General features: G+C 44.7%; 1 non-coding gene across 1 annotated transcript; it reads left to right on the forward strand.

Annotated features, from left to right (window-relative positions):
• The first annotated feature begins 11,155 nt into the window (after positions 1–11,155).
• TRNAC-GCA (transfer RNA cysteine (anticodon GCA)) lies at positions 11,156–11,227 on the forward strand. Its single transcript has one exon. It is a non-coding gene; the product is annotated as a tRNA-Cys (tRNA).
• Positions 11,228–23,307: the final 12,080 nt, after the last annotated feature.

A 23,307-nucleotide genomic window follows, 5' to 3' on the forward strand; every position in this document is an offset into this window, starting at 1 on the left:
CCTCAAGGGCAGCTGAGTCGAGGCGAGATACAGTGGTGGGCCTTTAACTCTTGTTCTGTCACTTTGGCTTTGTGATTTAGGGCAATTTGCTTCAATCCCCTGTGTCATTGTCACCCATGATGCGGGTGGCGGTGGACACAGCACTAACACAATAATTTTTAAAATCAGATACAGTATGTGAAAGTCTTAGAACAGCTTATCTAGCACATTGTAAGTGCTCGATAAGCGTCAGGTCCTAAAGTTATCACAGGCGTCTGTGGTGTGACTACCAAAGTGAGAAGTTCTGAGGAGAAACGCTGTTCCAGTAGGGGCTGGAGCTCAGGGCTAGAGCATCTGACTGCAGTTCAAGAGGTTGCTGGTTCAAATCTGGGTGCCCCCTTTAACTATCCCAAGCTTCCCTTTACTGGGAATTATCCCAAATTTCCCTTTGCTGGGCCTCCTGGTATTGCACCCCTTCTGTGTAACCAGCAAGAATGAGGATGTGGAAACTTTCCCTCGTTATTGCCAGGGAATTATCTAACCGCCTTACTTTTGGGGCTGCATTATAGGATTTAAACCAGCCCCCAGACCAGTTAGGAAGCTGGGTCTTAACACAGCTGGTAACCAAGGTTTCCTGCCCTCGAAAGATGCTCTCCCCCATCCCCCATCCAGCCGGGGAGGTTTTGTGCCTTTAACAACACAGAGAAGGGATGACCCTGTAGAATGCATGTTGTCAGTACTCAGCTTTCCGATTCCAACAGTGTGGGTGCTGGGGGATTCGGGGAATAAAGATCGGCACCCACTCTGTGCCAGCAGGGGGGCGTGGCATGGGCGTGGCCGGGAGAGCCAGGGAACCTGGGAGGAGACACAGCGGGGACCAGCGTGGGATCGGAAGGTCACAATGTGGTCAAGACGACATGGAGGACCAGATGCCCACCGCACCCCCCAGCACTGTGGTACTCGGAAAGCCCTTTCAGGACTTAGGTGTGACACAGGGTGCGGGGGCGTTGGGGGAGTCCTGAGGTTGACTCATTAAATTTCTGCCACTCAGTAGGATGGGACACAAAATAGAGATCCAGTTGTTTTGTAGAGTTATCTTCTATCCCTCAATCTGTGGATTAAGATCTATCCACACTGAGCAGATCGCAGGGCTGAGAGGCTAGATGGAGGAGAGGGACGGGCACGTTCCGGAAGCGGGATGACAGAGTGCAGTGATCTAGGAAGGATGCCTGAGGACACACTGCGCTTCCCAGTTCGGTGACCGTGAGTATTCTGGTCTCTAAAGAAGGAACGGGACTTTGGAACAGGAATAATGCATAATAATTTTCCGTGGCCTGAGAAACCCTCAAGAGCATTCAGTTCCCCTTTGCTCTGATTGCAGCCTCTGGAAGCAACTTTCTGATAGCTAATTTGGTTTCCCAGGTAACCTCGAGGGCATTCTGGCTTATTATGCATCCATCTCTCAGAGCCTGATTAGGGAGGTCCTGAAAGCCGGGCTGCATCACAAAGTCAGGGGTCTGGTGCTGCAGGGCTGGGAGCCAGGCTCCATACCTGATGGCCTCACTGAGGTGCTGCCAGGTAAGGACTCCAGTGAAGGGCAGGACCATGGGGGTTGGGAAGTGAAGGGCAGAGCGCAGGACCCCGGGGGGGCTGGTGACTGCTGATGGAGGCTGTGAGTCGCAGCACCCAGCCAGCCCCTCGGAGCCTTCCATCTTCACTCTTGGGAATCAGTCCTAGGGAAATCATCAGAGAAGTGGGCCAAGAAGTATGTTCGTGTTCATCCAGTGTTGTTTTATAATCCTGGAAAAAAATCATCCACTTGCCAACACTCTTAACTCTTTTTTTCCCAAGAAAGGCAGACTGTCGCGTTCAGCGCCTCACTGGATGTGTCTGGAGTCTTGGAAGCTTGATGGGCCTACGTTCTCCTACAAATGGAGAGCTTGTTTGGAGGCTCTAGCAGGGACACAGCTACTCCCATACCCTTGACCAAAGAACCACCCTCCTCTATCGGGGAAGGGCAATCTCACTTCAGAATAATCTGAATGAAATAGTAGAAATCGTATCCAATTGTATGGTACAACATAACCAAGAAAGACTCAGACAGAAATGCAACGATGGCTCAGTACTACAAAATGTAGGACTGTACAGCAGGGGCTGTTTGAGTTCCAGAAGAAGTAAGCCCAAGCCCCATGCCAGGCCCTGTGGCTATGCCAACTTCTGGGCTCACCCCTGCCCACTCTTCCCCTGGAAAGCTGGGGCTGTAGCTTTCTTGGCCAGGCGCCTCTCCTGGGGTAAAGCCAAGATGCTGACAGCCTCCCATAGGTCCCAGGCCTTGGTCCCCTGGAAAGGAAACCAAAACAGAGAGTGGGAGATGAAGAAAAAGAAAGAAGAAATGAAGCATCTTAGATATTAAGGGGCTGGGTAGAGTTCCTCCTGTATTCAGTAATAATAATAATAATGAGGGAAGGGGGCGAGACGTGCTCTGGGAAGAGGGGTGTTTGGGTGGGCATAGGTACGCAGGCTCTGAGGAAGGGGAGCAGTTCTGACAGGTGTGCAGGTGGGTGCCCAGAGAAGCAGCTCAGGAAGCTCCCCAGGGAGACACAGGATGGTGAAAGCACAGCTTAGGAAAGACTGCAACTATGGAAGTGTCTTGTGAAAAAGATATAGGCAGCTGGGGCTATAGCTCAGGGGTTGAGCATCTGACTGCAGATTAAGAGGTCCCTGGTTCAAATCCAGGTGCCCCCTCTGTCATGATTGTTTTTCACTCCAGTGGAAGTTATACCTCCTTCTTCTGTGGAGGCCCAGCCTCATGGAATCTAAATTTCCAACAAGGGGTAAAGACTTCAGTATTCCTCCTGTGACATTTCTCATGAGCTACATTTTCACCTCCTCAGCCATACTCATTTCCTGGAGGGGCAGAGGAAGTCTGCCCTAAGCTTTCTCTGTGTTTCCCTTGTGCCTAATTATTACCATCCTGATTTTATTTGTTTATACCAAGCTAGCTTCAAAAAAATAGGATCTGAGGCAGCTTGCAGTAAAAGATGCAATAAAAGTCCACCAATGGAGCAAGCATTAAAAGGTAAGGGCTGGGCTTCCCTTGTAGTACAGAGGTTCAGAATCTGCCTGCCAAAGCAGGGGACATGGGTTCGAGCCCCGGCCCGGGAATATCCCACATGTCGTGGAGCAACTAAGCCCCTGCGCCACAACTACTGAGCCTGCACTCTAGAACCTGTGAGCCATAACTACTGAAGCCCACACACCTAGAGCCCGCTCGCTGCAACTGGAGAGAGTCTGCGTGCAGCAACAAAGACCCAACGCAGCCAAAAATAAATTTAAAAAAAATAAATTTATTTTTTTTAAAAAAGGCAAGGGCTGACTTACATGAGGTAGTCAAAGTCATAGAGACAGGGCTTCCCTGGTGGCATAGTGGTTGAGAGTCTGCCTGCCGATGGAGGGGATACGGGTTCTATGCCCCGGTCCAGGAAGATCCCACATGCCGCGGAGCGGCTGGGCCTGTGAGCCATGGCCGCTGAGCCTGCGCGTCTGGAGCCTGTGCTCCGCGGCGGGAGAGGCCACAACAGTGAGAGGCCCCAAAATACTTATCATCTTACCCATGTTTAAGTATATGGTTCAGTGGTATTAAGCACATTCATAATGTTGTACAACGATCCATCTCCAGAACTTTTTCATTTGCCAAACTGAAACTCTGTCCCCACTAATCAATAACTCCCCATTCCCCCCTCCGCCAGCCCCTGATACCCACCAGCCTTCTTTCTGTCTCTATGATTTTTTTTTTTTTTTTTTTTTGCGGTACTCGGGCCTCTCACTGTTGTGGCCTCTCCCATTGCAGAGCACAGGCTGCAGGCGCGCAGGTTCAGCGGCCATGGCTCATGGGCCCAGCCGCTCTGCGGCATGTGGGATCTTCCCGGACTGGGGCACGAACCCGCGTCCCCTGCCTCGGCAGGCGGACTCTCAACCACTGCGCCACCAGGGAAGCCCAGATGATAAGTTTTATGCTATGTGTATTTCACCACAATTTTAAAAATTCAAGGGAAAAATAAGGCAAGAACTGAACATTTGAGAGAGAATGTAAATTTATTATTCCCGAGAGCCCAGGTTAGGGGAAGCTACTGCTGCTGAATACAAAACGTATCTCTGAGTTTCCTGGTAATCAAACAGAAGTGAAAACATACCAATTCATCAACTGAGCAAAATATTGTATTGGCTCTGAAAAACAGCAGGCATTCATATGATAGGTCTTTATAGATGGAAGGCTGGGAAGATGATGGTCATTGCCAGGGCAGCCAAGTACAGTCACAGAGGTTGTATATTACACAACTCCACCAATCACATTGTCCCTGGAGTTATGTAACATACAGACCCTAGATATTGTCCATATTTTATCCCCTTTACAAAAATAAGCATAAACTGTGCTCCACACACATATGTGTATAAATACATGTGTGTGTGTGTGTGTGTGTGTAGGGGGCACAGCTCACTAGTTAACTACCCAAAATACATTCTTCCCTCTTGCTTAGTAATAGAACCCTGATTTTATACTGAGCATTTATGTTCCCAACTAAAAGACCACATTTCCTGACTTCTCGTTGGCTAGGGGAGGTAAATGAGTGATAAGAAGCAGTCATCAGACAAAAGTTCTGGGAAAACTTAAAAGAAGGACAAACATGACATATCCCCTTTTTGACCTAATTCATGCTTCCTACTTGGAGCATAGATGTGATGGCTGGAGTGCCAGCTGCCAACTTGGACCATGAGTCAACCCTGAGAATGGGACCCACATTTAAGGGAAGGCTGATCAGAGAGATAAAAAGAGCCCGTGTCCCTAAAGACACCCTGGAGTGCCCATGCCAGCCCTGGTCTGCTCACCTCCACATACTCTTTTTCAAAAGAAAGATAGACATTTCTAGCGTGTTTATACCTAGAGAAGACACAAATCCAGATGATTCTGAGACTCATGCCCTTTCCCCATCAACAACTTTTCAAGCACCTAGCTCAGTAGATCTTAGTTACTCATTTAAAAAAGGCTCCTCTAACAAGGCCATTTCCTACACCAGGAACCTCCCATTGTTACAGTCAATGGGAGGCCCTCTCAGCTCCCCTGTAACAAGGTAAAGCAGTGCAGGAGAAAAGTCTACGGATGCAAGTTCCATGGTGCGCCCAGCTCTGCCTGGTTCAAGCCCACCTCTCTTCAGGTTAAAGAGAGCCCAGGGGACCATGTGCATTTGGATTCTTCCTTGCCTGAAGTTCCCCCAAGAACTTCCTTTCTTTCACATCAGAAATGCATGGTACAATACAACATATAGACTGGGAGAAAATATTTGCAAGTGATGCAACCAACAAGGGCTTAATTCCCAAAATATACAAACAGCTCATACAATTCAATTAAAAAAAAAAAACAGTCCAATCGAAAAATGAGCAGAAGATCTAAATAGACATTTCTCCAAAGAAAATATACAGATGGCCAATAGGCACACAGAAAGATGCTCACCCTTGCCAATTATTAGAGAAATGCAAATCAACACTGCAATGAGGTACCACCTCACACCATCATTAAAAAGTCTACAAATAATGAATGCTGAGAGGGTGTGGGGAAAAGGGAACCCCCTACACTGTTGGTGGGAATGTAAATTGGTGCAGCCACTATGGAAAACAGTATGGCCCTTTCTCAAAAAACTAAAAATAAAGTTGCCATTTGATCCAGCAATCCCACTCCTGGGCATATACCCAGACAAAACTATAATTCGAAAAGATACATGCACCCCTATGTTCATAGCAGCACTGTTCACAATAACCAAGACATGGAAACAACTTAAATGTCCATCGACAGGTGAATGGATAAAGAAGATGTGGGGTATATATATATATATATATATATATATATATATATATATATATACATATATATATATATATATAATGGAATATTACTCAGCCATTAAAAAGAATGAAATAATGCCATTTGCAGCAACGTGGATGGACCTAGAGATTATCATACTAAGCAAAGTAAGTCAGAAAGAGAAAGACAAATACCGTATGATATCACTTATATGTGGAATCTAAAATACGACACAAATGAACATATCTATGAAACAGGACAGACTCACAGACATAGAGAACAGACTTGTGGTTGCCCGGGGGTGGGGGGAGGGAGGTAGGGAATGATTGAGAGTTTGGGATTAGCAGATGCAAACTATTACATACAGGATGGATAAACAACGAGATCTTACTGCATAGCACAAGGAACTATATTCAATATCCTCTGATAAACCATAATGGAAAAGAATATATATATGTATAACTGAGTCACTTTTCTGTACAGCAGAAATTAACACAACATTGCAAATCAACTATGCTTCAATAAAATTAAAAAAAAATTTTAAAAAAAGAAATGCATGGTACTATGGTGAATGAGTCTGTACTGAGGAGCACAATAGCCACTCTCATTTCTAATTGGTTACCAGCAGCTGAACGCAGTTCCTAACTGGTGGAGTATGATTCTTCTAGCAGCTGGAGAAGGCAGTTCTACAGAGGTCTTGCGTAACTAACTTAGCAGAGTGATAAAGTCATCCCTAGATTTCAGAGGAATTCGTGGTCTGCTCAAAGTGTGGTCCAGGAACCAGCCCAAGACCTCTTTGTTGATGGTTAGAAATTCTACAATCTGACACTGGCCAGATCTGGCTGTAGTGGGTCTCAAAGTCCGCAAGTCTGAGGTACTAGTATTGAGCTGTGACAGCTTTTTAAGAAACTAAAAATAAAGCTAGTCTTTGACCAAAGATAGTTGGAAACTCACTGCTTGAATTCATGCCCTTGGAGGTATGTTTCTCAGCATCCTTGGGCTGGAACAGTAAAGAACTTTAGGATTTAGTCTGCTGTGGCCATCAGGGCCCTTGGGTGCCTGCCACAGAAGGTAGACTAAGCTGTAAACATTTATTAAAAATATATATCTCAAAAAAAATATATATATATATCTCAAAAAAATATATATATATATCTCACTAGGTAGGAGTGGTGGAAAAAGAGTCTGCAGACCAGCCTTTCAGGAACAATGACCCAAGCTAAGCTGCAGAACTGGTCTGATGAAAAACCACCACCACTGCATTGGTGCCGCCCAGCTGGAGGTGCCAGTTTCCTTCCCAGAAACCAGCACGTGCACTACATCTGTACCAAACAAGCCCTGAACACTGGACAATGACACCATCCTTGCAAGCAAAACAGACTCTACACCTCCCTCTTCTCTCTTCAAACCTTACACGAGTACCTCTCATTATTGGAGCCTGGACCTATTCCAGAAACTCAAAGGAGCCTGGAGAACAGAGTTTTCTAGCTTCTCTTTTGAGGGTTTTTCAAGGAAAGAAATTCCCCATACACAACAAGGGCATTTGAAATGCTCTGCACAGTCAGAAAACATGAACGTATCTTTTGCAATCACAGCAGATTTTTGAATACTTAGTACCAAAAGTAAGAATGCAAGTAATTTCATTATTAATTTTGTGTGTTAATTACATGTTGCAGTGATAATATTTTAGATATTTTGGGTTAAATAAATAGATTTTTAAAATTAACTTTAATAATTACTTTTGCTTTTTAATGTGGCTACTAGAAAATATATAATTACATTTGGGGCTTACATTATATTTATATTGGACAGTGTTGCTCTGGATGAAGCATGGCCTCAGAATATAAGACCTAAATAATGTTACCAATGTGGAAAGGGTGGATATATAATAAATGGTGCTGGGATAATTGGCTCCTAAAAAAATCACATAAGATCCCTACTTCACTCCATTACAAACAAATTCCAGATGGATTAAAGACCTAAATATAAACTCAAACTTTTGGAAGAATATACAAAATAAAATTGTCTTAGTCCATTGGGGTGCTATAAGCAAATACCATAGACCCAGAAATTAGCACCCAGGGCACTAATCCCATTCATGAGGGCTCCACCCTCATGACCTGACCACCCCCCAAAGGCCCCACCTCCAAATATCATGACATTAGGGATTAGGTTTCAATGTATGAATTTGGGTGGAGGCACAAACATTGTTTATAAAATATGTATAACTCAGGGAAGGCTTTCTTAAACACAACCCCAAAAATCACAAACTATAAAAGAAAATGGGCACAAAATATGAACAGACATTTCACAGAAAAGGATATACAGATGGTAATAAGCACTTGAAAAGGTGTCAACATCTTTAACCATTAGGGAAGTGCACATGAAAACCACAATGGAATATCACTACACACCTATCAGCACGACTGAAATGAAAAAGGTGATAACACCAGATGCTGGTGAGGATACAGGAAAAATGGATCACTTGTATATTGCAGCTAGGAATGTAAAATGGTACAACCACTCTGCAAAACAGTTTGGTAAGATCTTATAAAACTAATTATACGCATATATGTGTGGTGGTTAATTTTGTGTGTCAACTCGACTGGGCCATGGGGTGCCCAGATACTTGGTCAAACAATACTCTGGGTAGGTCTGTGAGGGTGCTTTGGAATGAGACTGACACTGGGGGAAGCCAGTTGCCATGTCATAAGGATACATCAAGCAGGGGATAGAGGCCTCCTGCCAACATCTGTGTGAGTGAGCCAGCTTGGAGTGGCTCCTCCCACCCCAGTGAAACCTTCAGATGATGCAGCCCCCGCTGACATCTTATCCACAACCTCATGAGAGATCCTGAACCAGAGCCACCCAGCTAAGCCACCCCCAGATTCCAGAATCTCTGGAACTGCACGATATGATAAAGACTTACTGTTCTAAGCTGCTGAGTTTGGGGGTATGTTGTTATGCAGCAACATCTAACTAATGCCGAGTCCTTCTGCCATCAACCCGACACCTGCCCTAGAATCAACCAAGCCTCTGGAACACTTTGGGGAATGACACAAAGGACAGTGATTGCGCGATGAGAGAGAAATCCAAAGAAACAAAAAATTTAGAAAATTGATGTCGTCGCAGATGGCAGGGGATGGCTAAAGGAAAGACAGGAAGAAGTGAGCAGTGTGGGGAAGGATACACATGAGGCAGAAGGCTAAAGTAACAATGTGAAAGTTCAAGTGCCTTAAACAGATGGGGAATTTGGAGGTGAGCTGGGAGAGATGCTTATCTCCGTCCCACTTTATAGGTTATTTGAAAGTGGGCTCAACTGAAAAGCTGCCGATGAGTCTCTGATCTTCATCTTCTGCCTGTATATCAGGCCAGGTACAGACTTTGTTGTCCCAAACAGAACCTTCAGTTACCTTCCAAGCTGGTGCCAAGAAATGATGGTGTTTTTTGGAAAAGGAGGATAGTTATGGCATAAAGGGGTCCAGGTACAATTGAGTGGGACTAACAGCTCTCTGCTGAGTCAGAATGGCCAGGCTGTGTGTGAGTGGAAGTGTAAAGCTTGTTAATTACAGGATCCCTCCACCAGCTAGGGGTATAGCTTAGTGGTAGAGCATCTGACTGTAGCTCAAGAGGTCCCTGGTTCAAGTCTGGATTCCCCCTTTGAAAGTTCCCTTTTCCTCCTTGAGCTGAATTGACAATATTGTGTCCCATAGAGACCACTCTCAAAACGAGAACCTGGCTGGAGCTTACAGTACCTTAGATGGCCACCCCTTATGATTCAGGGTCCTGTCAGACACTCGGCCCTGTCTTGAAGATGAAGAACTAGACCAAGTGCATCCCCAGTACCCTCTTTGAGGGTCTGTTTCATGGGATCCCAATGGTACCAATTTCTGTATTATTCAGGGTCCAGTCTGGAGACAAAAATTGCACTGGTCATTTTAACAGAAAGCACTTAATATAAAGAATTGTTAATCTGTGTGTCAGTTTCTCAGGGCTGCTGTGATAAAGTGCCACAAAATAGATGGCTTAAAGCAACAGACATTTATTGTCTCACAGTTCTGGAGGCTAGAAGTCTGTAATCCAGGTATGGGCAGGGCAGGCTCCCTCTGAAGGCTCTTGGGGAGGGTCCTTCCTGGCCCCTCCCTAGCTTCTGGGGGTTGCTGGCAATCCTCAGCCTCCCTTGGCTTGTAATGCATCACTCCAATCTCTGCCTCCAAGTTCACACGGCTGCGTTCTCCCTGTGTGTCTCTCCTCTTCTTATAAGGACTCCATCATATTGGATTAAGGGTCCACCTGACCCCACTGTGATCTCATCTTAACTAATTACATCTTTCATGCCCCTCTCCAAGGAAGGTCACGTTCTGAGGTACTGGGGGCCAGGATTCAACACATCTTTTTTTGGGGGTGGGGACACAATTTAACCCACAACAATTGGAAATCACAGGACTGAAAGGGTGAAAGGGAAGATTAAGTATCATGGAGGGAGTACCTGCAAGAAACCACTCTGACTCCCGGTCTGTGGACACAACTGGAGGAGGATGAACTTCCTCAATCTTACAAACCTGGGGAGGGTCTCTGTGGATCCGGGACCCCAACCCCTAAGGCGGGACCCCAACCACTAAGGTGGTGCTAGTGTCCCTGAGGTGACATGACAAAGCTGGCCCTATGAGCACTAAACTGCAGGCGGCAATCCCCTGGGACAGACTGTCACGGCCGGGGACACGGACAGAAACCCAGTAGGCAGGAAGGACAGAGCCCTGCTGGCAGGACCAACCAGGAATCCACCTGGCAAAGGACAAGAGAGGTTTACAGAGTCCCAGACCCAGCAGCACAGAGCAGAGCACAGAAAGGCGAACTGGGAGCTTAGAGACAATCATTTCTTCAGACGTTTCATCTCACCCAACAGTGAAAGGGTTGACTACATGGAGATCTGGGGCAACGGGAGAGAGGCCAGCCTGCATCCTAGGGTGTGGCATTGTATGCTCTGACCCATATCCGGTCCATGTGTGTCCTGTCTTCGAGGTGTTGCATGCTTGTCCAGGCCAGTGGGGACTTTGAGTCTCAGGTGCTCAGCACAAAAACCACCATGGAGATGTCACTATAGACCCTTCCAGCTTTCGGGGAATGCTCCCCAGGTTATACCTCCTCCAGCACTGACAGTAGAGGCTGTGAGTTGTGGGAGAAAAGAGCCCGTTGCTTCTACTAAGGCAGGGGGATGAGTTAGCAGTAAAGCAGGTCTGGCAACTCAGCCAACCCATTCTGAAGGGGCAACTGGGGCAGCACATGGAATGGTGTTAATTGGACCTTGCTGACATGGCAGGGGGTATAGCTCAGGGGTAGAGCATTTGACTGCAGATCAAGAGGTCCCCAGTTCAAATCTGGGTGCCCCCTACCCTTTTAGTCACTAAAGGTGGTAAGGGAGTTCCAATTTCCTCTCCGCTTGCTGAATCTGGCTTTGCAGCAGGTAGAGTCAGAGAAGACCCTTCGGACCCAAGCAAGGCAGCTCTGCTCAGACCATGTGTTTGTCCCACTCCTCTGGTCTTCCCACTCTCCCCTCCCCTGGTCTACCATGCAATCCTGCTTGTACGTTGATCTCCTGGCTGAGGATGAGGACTTTGTCCTTCGAAGGCAGCCAGAGAGAAATCTGAGATCACCTACAGAGGAAGAATAGTTGAACTGCTGGCTGACTTCTCAACAGTTGCAAAGGAAGCCAGAAGCTAGCGCAGTAACACAAGCAATATGTTGAGAGGAGATATCAGCCAACTCAGAATTCTACTCCCAGCCAAACCATTCTTCGAGAACAGACACAAGCTGTCGGAGAGTTTATGGCCAACAGATGCTCACTAAAGAAAAATCTAAAATATATACTTTAGAGAAAAGTAAAATGATTCCATATAGGAGGTCTGAGATGCAAGAAGGAATGTTGAACAAAGAAATTGGTAGATATGCAAGTAGATCTAAAAGTCGTCCATATAACACAGTGTTAATGTCTAATTTATAAGGTTTTTTTTTTTTAAAGATAGAACTAAAATACTAGCTAACAGTAATATTTTAGGAAAGGGCTCATAAGAATTAAAATGTCTTTATGTAGTTAGGAAATAAGATGAAGATATTGATTAACTTTAGAGTTTTAAAATTTGCATGCAGAAATTTCTAGTGTATCATTTTAGAAGTTGTAGTTTTGCTGAGAAAAAGGAGGTACGGGAATGAAGGGTATATGCTGATAGTCTTGCTAAACACTCATTAATTCTAATAATTTATTTGTTGATTCTTTTAGATTTCCTACATAGATGACCATGTCATCTAAGAAATTTTTATTTCTTCTTTCCAATCCTTATTTTATCTCTTTTTCTTACCTTATCATAATGGCTAGAACCACCAGGATCATGTTGAAAAAAGGTGTTGATGGTAGATATCTTGTTTTATTCTGATTTCAAATGAAAAGCTTTCAACATTTCACCATTAAGAACATGCTGTGTGGACTTCCCTGGTGGCGCAGTGGTTAGGAATCTGCCTGCCAATGCTAGGGGACATGGGTTCGAGCCCTGGTCCAGGAAGATCCCACATGCTGCAAAGAAACTAAGCCTGTGCATGACAACTGAGCCTGCGCTCCAGAGCTCGTGGGCCACAACTACTGAGCCTGCATGCTATAACTACTGAAGCGCACGTGCCTAGAACCTGTGCTCCACAAGAGAAGCCACCGCAGTGAGAAGCCCACACACTGCAACAAAGAGTAGCCCCTGCTGGCTGCAACTAGAGAAAGCCCGCGCATGCAGTAAGGAAGACCCAACGCAGCCAAAAATAAATAAATAAAATAAATTTATTTTAAAAAAAATGTTGTGGGCTACACTTTTTGTAAATGGTCTTTATCAGATTAAGGAATTTTCCTTCTATTTCTAGTTTGCAAAAAAATTTTTTTATCATGGATCAATGTAGAATGTTCTCAAAACCACCCTTTTTGCATCTATTGAGATAATAATATAATTTTTCTCCTTTAGTCTATTAACATGGTGAATTACACTTAATTGCTTTTTGTAAAATTAAACACACTTTGCATTCCAGATATAAAACTAGCTTGGTCATGAAGCGCTATAATTTTCATATATTTGTGGGTTCAGTTATATAATAACTTATTTAATTTTTTGTACCTATATTTATGAGTGAGATTGGCCTATACATTTTTATATACTATCCTTGTTGGGTTTTGGTATCAAGGTTGTGCTAGCTTCACAAACGAAGTCGTACAATGTATACATCTTTTCTATTCTTAGAAAGGTTTTTATGCAAAAATAGAGTTATTTTGCATTAAGTAAGTGATAAAACTCACCAGTGAAACCACCTTATCTGAATTTTTGGGGGGAAACTTTCAAATAACTGTTTTAATAAAATTACTATTTAAAACTAGAGGACTATTCATCTTTTCTGTTTCTTCTTATGTCAGCTTTGGTAAGTTGTAGTGTTTTTAAAGTTCTTGCTAAATTTCCACATAACATAGTCATAAAGTCCCTGGACTCTTAAAACATGATGCATGGATTCAGATTCTAGATCATAACTGAGTGACCTTGGCAAAGTTGCTTAACTCTCTCAGCCTTAGTTTTGCCATATATAAAATGGGCATGATAATAGAAATGAGCGAAATAAGTACCTAGTTCGTGGAGTTGTTGTGAGGATAAATAAATTAGTATTTTAAAAGTATATAGAATAGTGCCTGCCACATGGTAAGTTCTTTGTACAGGTTTGTTAAATAGATTTAAATTTTTCTACATTATTTTTCGTAATGTTCTATGATTATTATTTTAAAGCCTAAAGACTGAAGCTTTTCATTTTCTTTTAATTTTTTAATTAAAAAAAAAAGTTTTCTGGCCACGCCACGCAGCATGTGGGACCTTAGTTCCCCGACCAGGGATTGAACCCGCACCCTTTGCATTGGAAGCGTGTAATCTTAACCACTGGACTACCAGGAAAGTCCCAATGCAGCATTTTTTTTTGAATTTTATTTTATTTTATTTTTTATACAGCAGGTTCTTATTAGTTTTCTATTTTATACATATTAGTGTATATATGTCAATCTCAATCTCCCAAGCAGCTTTTCTTTTTAATTCATGCTTTTGACTATATTTGTCTGCTTTCTTATTTTTCTTATCATTTTCACCAAAAGTTAATCAAACTTATTTTGATTTTCAAAGGCCAACTTTTGGCTTTGTTAGTCACCTCTGTTGCATGTTTGTTTTCCGTTTCATTGATTTCTGCTCTTCCTTGTATTTCCTTTCTCGTAGTGTTCTTTTTTTTTAAAAAATAAATTTATTTATTTATTTTTGTCTGCATTGGGTCTTTGATGCTGCATGTGGGTTTTCTCTAGTTGCAGTGAGCGGGGGCTACTCTTCGTTGCAGCGTGAGGGCTTCTCATTGTGGTGGCTTCTCTTGTTCTGGAGCACGGGCTCTAGGCGCGCAGGCTTCAGTGGTTGTGGCGCCTGGGCTTAGTTGCTCTGTGGCATGTGGGATCTTCCTGGACCAGGGCTCAAACCCATGGCCCTTGCACTGGCAGGCGGATTCTTAACAACTGCGCCACCAGGGAAGCCCTCGTAGTGTTCTTTTATTCAGTTTTTTTCCCTAACTTTTGAGATGGATCCTTCATTTATTTATATTTATTCTTCTTTTCTAGTATATTGCTCAAAGCTATAAGTATTCCTTTAAATGCTGATTTAGTATCTGTCAATGGATGAGTGGATAAAGAAAATGTGGTATATATACATATATATATATATATATATATATATATTAAATGGAATACTATTCAGCCAGAAAGAAGAAAATCCTGCCATCTGTGACAACATGGATGGAACTGGAAAAAAAAAATCAAACTCATAGAAACAGAGAGAGTAGATTGGTGGTTGCCAGGGGCTGGAGGGAGGGGGAAACGGGGAGATATTGGTCAAAGGATGCAAACTTTCAGTTATAATGAAGAAATTATGAGAATCTGCTGCACAGCATTCTGACTACAGTTAATAATATTGTATTGTATACTTGAAAGCTGCTATGACAGTATATCTTAAGCACTCTCACCCGTCCCTGAAAAGAAAAGGTAACTATGTGAGGTGATTGCTGTGTTAATTAACTTGATCGCAGTAATCATTTCACAATGTATTTATATCACATCATCACATTGTACACTTCAAATACATTAGTTTTATTTGTCAATTATGCTTCAATAAAGCTGAGAGGAAAAAGAAACGAAACAAAAAATTCTAAATTATTCATGATGCTTTTGTCTGATTCTATTAGTTAGTGAGAAAAGTATGTAAAAATTTCCCACTCTAATTCTAGATTTGTTTTCTTTGCTATTCTGTCAAGTTTTTGCCTGACATATTTTGAAGCTATATTATTAGAAACATAAAAGTTAGGAATTCTTATATCTACCTGGTAAATTCAGCCTTTTAGCATAAATTCGTGATCTTCTCATCTCTAATAATATCTCAGGTCTTCAAGTCTATATTGTCTGATAATAATATACACCCACTTTCTTTTTGTTAATGTTCTACAAGTCATATATTTTTTCATTCTTTTACTTTCAATCTTTCTGTATGCCTAAGTTTTAGACGTGTCTTTTGTAAATAAAACATAGTTGGTTGTTTTAACTCAATGTGATAATCATTGTCTTTTAATCTGGGGCATTTAATTTCTTTACTTTTAATGTAATTGCTGATGTTTTTGTATTCAAATCTACCACCTTATTTTGTGCTTCAATATGTGTCACTTATGTTTTTCTCTCCTTCTTCCTTTTTTTGTTTGATTGATTGAGATTTTTGTAATGCCATTATTTCCCCGTTAGTTTGAAAAATATAAATGCTATTTGTTCTATTTTAGTGATTATGCTAGAAACTCAATATGCATAGTTACTTTTCAAAGTCTCAAAGTCTGTGGCTAACCAATAGCATATCCTCCTCTTAGGTAATACAAACATCTTAGAACACTTTAACTCCACTTATTTTCCTCTCATCTTACGTTATTCCACATGTTGTCTTAACCTCATTATTGTTACTGTTTTATACAGTCAATGTTCGCTTAGATTTATTCATATACTTACTATTTCTTTGCCTCTTTCTTCCTTCCTACATCTCTATCCTTCCATCCAGATCAGTTCCGAGCTGCTTAGAATATCCCCTTACGAATTTCCTTTAGTGCAGGCCTGGTGTTGATGAATTCTTTCAGTTTTGGTTTGTCTGAAATTGTCTTTATTTTACCTTCACTCATGAAGGATACTTTACCTGAGTACCAAATTTTATGTTAACAGTTACAGTGTTTCAGTACAGTCCCTCAGTATCCATAGGGGACTGGTTCCAGGATCTCCCACCCCAGATACTAAAATCCACGGATGTTCAAGTCCCTTATATAAAATGGCATAGTATTTGCATGTAACATATGTACATCCTCCCATATATTTTAAATCATCTCTAGATTACTTATAACACCTAATACAATGTAAATGCTATATAAATAGTTGTCAGTGTGAGGCAAATTCAAGTTTTGCTGTGTGGAACTATTTGGAATTTTTTTCCAGATATTTTAATTCTGCACTTGGTTAAATCTGTAGATGCAGAACCCATGGATACTGAAGGCCAACTGTACACACAATTCCACTGCCTTCTGGCTTTCATTGTTGCTCTTGAGAACTCAGTTGTCAATTTAACTTGCACTCCACTGAAAGTAATGTCTTCTTTTTTATTATATTTTTAAGAGTTTCTTGTTATCTCCGATTTTCTGCAATTTTACTACAGTAACTCTAGGTATGGATTTCATCTTGCTTATTATGTTTGAGATTCATTAGGGTTGTTGAATGTAAGAACTGATGTCTTTCATTAGTTGTGAAATAATCTCAATGGCTGTCTCCTCAAATACTGCATCCACTTCATTCTCACCCATTTCTTCCAGGACTCCATTTAAATGGACATTAGACCACCTCATTGTAGCCTCTGTATTTACTACTCTCTATTCTGTGTTTGTCATACTTTTGTTTATCCATGCTTTATTATGGATAGTTTTTCTTCCCAATGTTCCAATTCATTGATTTTCTCTTTAGCTGAATCTATTCACTGGGTAGAACATAGACATATTCATTGAGTGTTTAATTTTAGTTATTGATTTTTAGATATAAAATTTCTAAAAACTCAAAAAAAATTTTCTAGGTTGTTCTCTTTTCAAATCTTCTTAGTCACTTTTTATGCTTTCCAGTTTCCTACTGAAATATTGAAGCTTGGCTTTCCTCTCCTTGAACACAGCAAGCACTGTCATTTTACAGTGCGTTTCTGACAGTTCTAATTAAAAAGTCCCCGTGTTTAGTTATGTGATCTGTTGTTTCTGTTGATTTTCACTGATGGCATTTTGCTTCCCCGTGCACATAGTTATCCTTGACTGTGTGTTGAGCATTGTATTCAAAATTTTATTTGTAGAACTAACTCGAGGCTGGGGATAATAATATCTTCCTTCATTTGCTTTTTCCAGGGACCTGAGCAGCTCTAGCAGTCAAAGGACCTCAGCATAATGTCAAGGTTTGAGTTTTCTGGGCCTTTCGGATGTCACAAAGACCAGTCACAAATTCTTGCAGTGGCTGTTTTCTTTCAGTTCACCCCTACTCCTCAGGATTCAAGCCCAAAGCCAGAGATAGTTTTACCAGTGTCCCTATTCAGGGGGGCCCAGAATTCTGATTTTTATCCCCCTAATCCTGGGAGGTTTCCAAAAGTTCCACTTAGCCTCTCAGCTGCCTCTTTTGGACCGAAAAACACACTCAGGGCCAAAACAGCCTGTAGTATGGAGCATTAACTTTCTGTTTCCCATCCTTTTCAAATCTCCACCTAGTATTTTCTGTCTAAGGTTAGTTCTTTGATTCTTTTAATGAGATGTTTTTAACAGTTTTCCAGCTTTTTAATTTGTCTTCATAGGAAAGAGTGTTTCAAATCACCTTATCCATTAAGGAACGTGGAGATTCTTTTGCAGGTTTCTTTTTACCATTTATATCTCTTAACTATTTTATCTGGATTTTTAGATCTTATTATATAAAGTAGGGTCTACTTTTAGGCGTTCTCACTAAGGAAATACTGACTGAGGTTCAAAAAAGAAAAAGTGGTAGGAGAGAAAGGAGGGAGAAGGGAGAATCAAGTGGTCCAAATCTGTGGTAGAGGCAACACCCTGAGAAATTCCCAGGGGGAGGAAAGAGGGTTTACTTTTGACGTGGTTTTCAAATCTTTACAGTCACTTCTGGAAATTAGGAAGGAAGATGCATATACACCCTCTATACTTCTCAAGTGGTAGCAGCAAGAGCAAAGAGATAGCCTTCTTTCTGGAGATTACTGTAAGGTTGAGGAAATGAGAAACTGGTCTCCACACCAGCCATGAAGGACGAGTCCCCAGGGGGAGTGGGGCGGAAACTGGGTTAACTTCAGCAGCCTCTTCAGAGAAATGTGACCTCAGTACCTCTTGTCTGTGTGACAGTCAAGGGAGGATACTTGGAGCTGGTCCTAGTCCGGACCCTAAATTTGTATAACAAGACATAGCACATTAATTTAAATTTCAAATGTGGAAGGAAGGGCCTGAAATCACAGTCTCTGTTTCAGTAATTGAAAATGTGAGCAAAGCAGGGGGCATGTGGATTTGAACCAGGCACCTCTTGATATGCAGTCAAATGCTCTACCCCTAAGCCATACCCCCCACTTATGTTGAGCTTTTCATTAGCACCTTTTCACCCACGGTGCTGCTTTCTCCCTGCCTATTCTTCCTTGCTCTTTCCACATGTCCCAGGAGGTGGCAGGTCTTCTCCACTGTAGTCCGCTCTCCTGTCTTCCCCTCTCCAGCCCTCCTCTTCCTCAGGTCGTGGTAATGGCACCATCCCTTACACCTGGTCATTTGAGTCTATACTACTGGTTCTACTTCAGCCGGCACATAGTTCACAGGAAAAGGCCGTTGGTTCCGGGTCTTTAGTGAACCTCAGACTCAGCGCAGGGAGAGCCTCCTCCACACTCTGAGGCCTCAAGGAGGGTGCTCACTGTTTCACTCATTCATTCATTCACTCAACAAACACTCATGGAACATGTTAGGTGCCAGGCCCTATCATCCATGTTGAGGACACAGAGACAAACAAAACATTGTCCCTGTTCTTCAGAGTCTTAGTCCAAATAGGAGACGATCCCATGAACTAAAGGATTTCCAAAGGGTGGCAGAAGCCCAAGCAGAGAGCTCTGGGAGCAGGGAGTCGGAGCTACCCGGCCTGCGAAGTCAGGAGGGGCTTCTGGAGGTAATGGGCAAGGGGTTTGCTGGAAGAAGCAGCTGGAGGGGTTTTCCAGCCAAGGCAGGAATAAAATCACAGATAAATAAGTGGGTCAGGTGTATCTGGAACTCAGTGAGGCTTGAGACTGATGTCACATATAAAGTGTGCCCATCAACCCAGGAGACACTTTGGAAGTCTGGTGATGAGTAGGACTCACCCACCACGACTGTCATTGGAGGAAGGCTTGTGACGCACGGCACAACTAGCCATAACTTCAATTAATTAAAACCCCAGCTGTCTAAGTGTAGACACGAGGAGGTACACAGGTTTGCCCAGGTAACATCAAGAACACCGCGTATACTAGAACATGGTAATGGAGTGCCCCAGGGCTGTGGGTGACAACTGCCTCTTTCCTATTTGATTTCCTATTTATTTATATTTACTTCTTATCACAGTTAAAAGTGACCTTAGCAAGGGGGCACCCAGATTTGAACCAGGGACCTCTTGATCTGCAGTCAAATGCTCTACCCCTGAGCTACAGCCACAAGCCTGCCTCTGCTGTGAACTGCACCTCTTGATCTGGGCACCTGACTGCCGTTTCTGGCCTCTTACAGCCCAGCTCCGGGAGCAGGCAGCCTGCCCCGCGACAGCCTGCTCTCACTACCATCACTCACTCACTCGCCCACCTCCAAACACCTACTGAACAGCTTCTATGTGCCAGACACATCCTTCCTTCTCCTTCCATTTTCTCTGGCTCCGCCTACCTCTGCCACCCCAGTTCCGTCTGCCCTGCAGTGGGCCATCATTGGCTTTCCCCACCTCACAGGACCGTGGTCCCCGCCTCCCCTCCTGCACTAAGGCGCTGGGGAGCAGAGAGGGCCCTGCACAGGGTGGGGAGCGGGGACGAGGGCCTGGCCAGGACACCACCCCCTGAGACACAGATGACCCCCCCCCTTCTCCCCTCCCCACGCCCTTCCTTCACTCAACCCCCTTCATCCACTCAACCTGCAAATATTGTGGAGAAATAAGTTGAACCAGGTCCGAATTTCATCTCAAGGAGAAAACTGATTTGGGGAGGGGGTGGAACACCATGATGACTTGCTTGTGAGCCCCGGGGAATGGAAGGCGGCGGGCGGCAAGCTCCACAGCCGTAGCCGAGGGTGGGCAGCCCTGCTTGGGCAGCGGGAAGGGCGAGGCAGGCAGGGAGGAGGCTGTCCTCTCACGAGAAAGGCTGGGCGCTGGTGTGGAACGGAGCCGGGGCGCCCCCTCCCGGCCACTGAGGGAGACGCTAAAGCAGGCTTCGACTCCCCCATCAACCCTTCCTCTCCCCACGGAAGCGGTCTCCAGCAACGTCTACGAGGCTCATGGGCTTTGGGAAGTAGCTATTTCGTCCAGAAATACTGAGGGGAGACCTAGTCCACATGGGCTGGCTGGTGGCCAGTTCTCCTGGCACCTGAAGTGACCGCACACTTACTGTGCCCTCCTCTGCTCTTGAGGCCGCTGTGACCTGCCTCCCTTCATTGACCCAAGGGGGTGACATTTTCAGTTTCAGCTACCGCGGGGGAAGAGGGTGGCAACCAGCGCCCCAGCACAGCTGATGGAGCTGGAACTGGTCCCCGACCAGGTAGGTGTCCTGGGGCACAACACCTGCCTATATGGACCCTCTCCCTCACCAGGCGAGCCCAGGTCGGCCCAGCCTGGTGGGCACCTTCCCTGGCAGAGACCCGGCAGGATTTCACCGGCTGGCTCCTGCTTCATATAGGACCCCCGGCCCGCAGTCTCCACCCCCATGACACCGGCTGCCACTCCAGGACCCCCTGGGAAGAGGACTTGTTTGAGCAGCTGTGCTAGGAAACGGGCCTGAGGGGCTGAAGTAGCCAAGGGCATGCGCTCCGGGCTCGCAGGGACAGGCCCTTGGGCAGTGGGGCAGAAAGGAAGACCCCGAGAGAAGACACGCTGAGGACCGTCTGTGGGGGAGACCAACCCACGGAGACACTGGGGACGGGGAAGGCACAGCTCTTCCACGTTGTTTTAGTTAATTGTCGTTACCAAGAAAGAAGCCATAAGTAAGCATAGTCAAATTTTTCAGTTACTCACGGAAAGCAAGAGACTAGGGCTTTTCAGCCGGGTGAGGCGTGTTCTCGCTGAGCAGCGATCACAGGAACTGCTCCAGTGGAGGGAGAGGTAGGAGAGAGGACCAGCCAGAGGCTCCTCTACCCATTTGTTGCACAAAATGTTCAAAGGATGCTGTCAGTGCTGCTTTATGTTGAGGAAAAACTGGCAATTTTTACATCGTCATACCATAAAACAGAAATATTTGGACTTTTACAGCTTCCCTGGTGGCACAGTGGTTCGGAGTCTGCCTGCCAATGCAGGGGACACGGGTTCGGGCCCCGGTCCGGGAAGATCCCACATGCCGCGGAGCAACTGGGCCCGTGTGCCACGTCTACTGAGCCTGCGCGTCTGGAGCCTGTGCTCCGCAACGAGAGAGGCCGTGACAGTGAGAGGCCCGCGCACCGCGATGAAGAGTGGCCCCCGCTCACCGCAACTAGAGAAAGCCCTTACCCAGAAACGAAGACCCAACACAGCCAAAAATAAATAAATAAATTTTTTTTAAAAAAAAGAGCATAGAAGAGGTGAAGTAGCCGTCTCAGAAAGTGAGACAGCAAAGGTATACAAGACTGCCCAGCTACGTTCAATGCTGACTTGAGATTTTGGTCACAGGTGAACTTCGTCAGCACAGTTGTATGATTTTCCCCAGCAGTGTTAGGCTGCTCGGAAGTGGGCATGGAATAAGCGAATACCTGCACTGTGATTTTGCCAGGTGGGTACAATACAGGGAGAGAGGGCCAAACAGGTAAGAGATTTGCAAGACAGTGGTTGATGCGCTGGGTCATGGAATCCAAGCTGTGTGGGCAGGAGGAGAGAACACGAGGGGGAGGTGGGTGATGAAAAGCCAAACAGGAACAGGAAAGAGGACCTGACAAGGTCAGAAGATACAGGTAATGGTCAGATACTGTGCTTGAAATCAAGACCTCAAAGGTGGAAGCATCACTGATGATCACAGGATGTGCATCTCAAATGCCTACTTTCGATACTACAGCGCTGAGCTTAGGGCCACCTACCGCCCACTGGTCTATGTGTCCCTCGAGAACAGGGATCCTGCCTCACTTTTCTTAATGATGCTCAGCCCTGAGCCTGAATCTAGTACATAGTAAGTGTTTAATAGATATTTGTTGAATGAAAGAAAGGGAAATAAATCCTATATGAACGGCTGTGCTAAGTGTCCCTACCTCCTCAAAGAGGGAAATGAGTTCCTCTGAGTTTAGGGCAGAACAAAGGACAGAACTCAGGCCAGGTGGCTGAACCACAAGTAAAAAATTCCAGGTAGCTCCTTACAAGTTAAATGTTCTTCTACAAGCTTTTATTCCTTAGAACCTAGTGCTGACACTAGGACCGTCTCCATGTGCCCACCCTCTCCCTGAGCTGCTTCAATAAGGGCCTCCTTCTCACATCTGCACCTGGGGAAGGTTGGGGCAGGGGGCTGTAGGGAGAAGAGATAGGATGTGTAAGAGCCTGTAGAGGTCAGACACACAGGAGGGGAGAGTGGGGGAGGAGCCCAGGGCTAGTTCATGCCTTCAACAGACATTTCCTGAGCCCCTACCATGTTCCCACCTGTGCCAGGTGCTGGGGACCCCTAGCTGATTAAGACCTCAATCTTGGGACTTCCCTGGCGATATATCTGCCAAAGGACAACGTGGTCATCGTCCTGGTTTCAGGCCGCCAGGGTTAGTCTCTGCACCCAAGGCCAAGGGGCCTCTGTGGCTTGAGCTGCACGTGCAGACCAACAAAGAGAAATGATTGTCTTGTAAATGCCCTTGTGCACAGCAAGGGGGAGGGGAGGAGAAGGCAGCAAGGGCTGAGGGTCCAGGAGAGGGAGCAATGCTCAGCCCAGCTCATCACGCCATCAGGCAACAGTCTAGTGTCTCTCCTCCCTGTCTTGTCCTCCTCCAACCCAAAGAGTGCAGGGCCAGACGAGGTTTTGTTGTTTCAAGTTTCAATCTGATCACTGCCTCTAGCGATATCTGTTGAGTCTGTTTACCCAGCATCCATCTCTCCAGCTCTTTATTAATCCCCCATTTCTCACCTTTTCCCCCAAATACTCTCACCTGAGAGATGAGCTCTAAGGTGGGTCATGTGAGTGAAGAAAACA

Source organism: Aethalodelphis obliquidens, unplaced genomic scaffold, assembly GCF_003676395.1.
Source record: "Aethalodelphis obliquidens isolate GAN/ISIS:26980383/991018 unplaced genomic scaffold, ASM367639v1 scaffold5, whole genome shotgun sequence".
In the NCBI taxonomy this organism is placed as follows: Eukaryota; Metazoa; Chordata; class Mammalia; order Artiodactyla; family Delphinidae; genus Aethalodelphis; species Aethalodelphis obliquidens.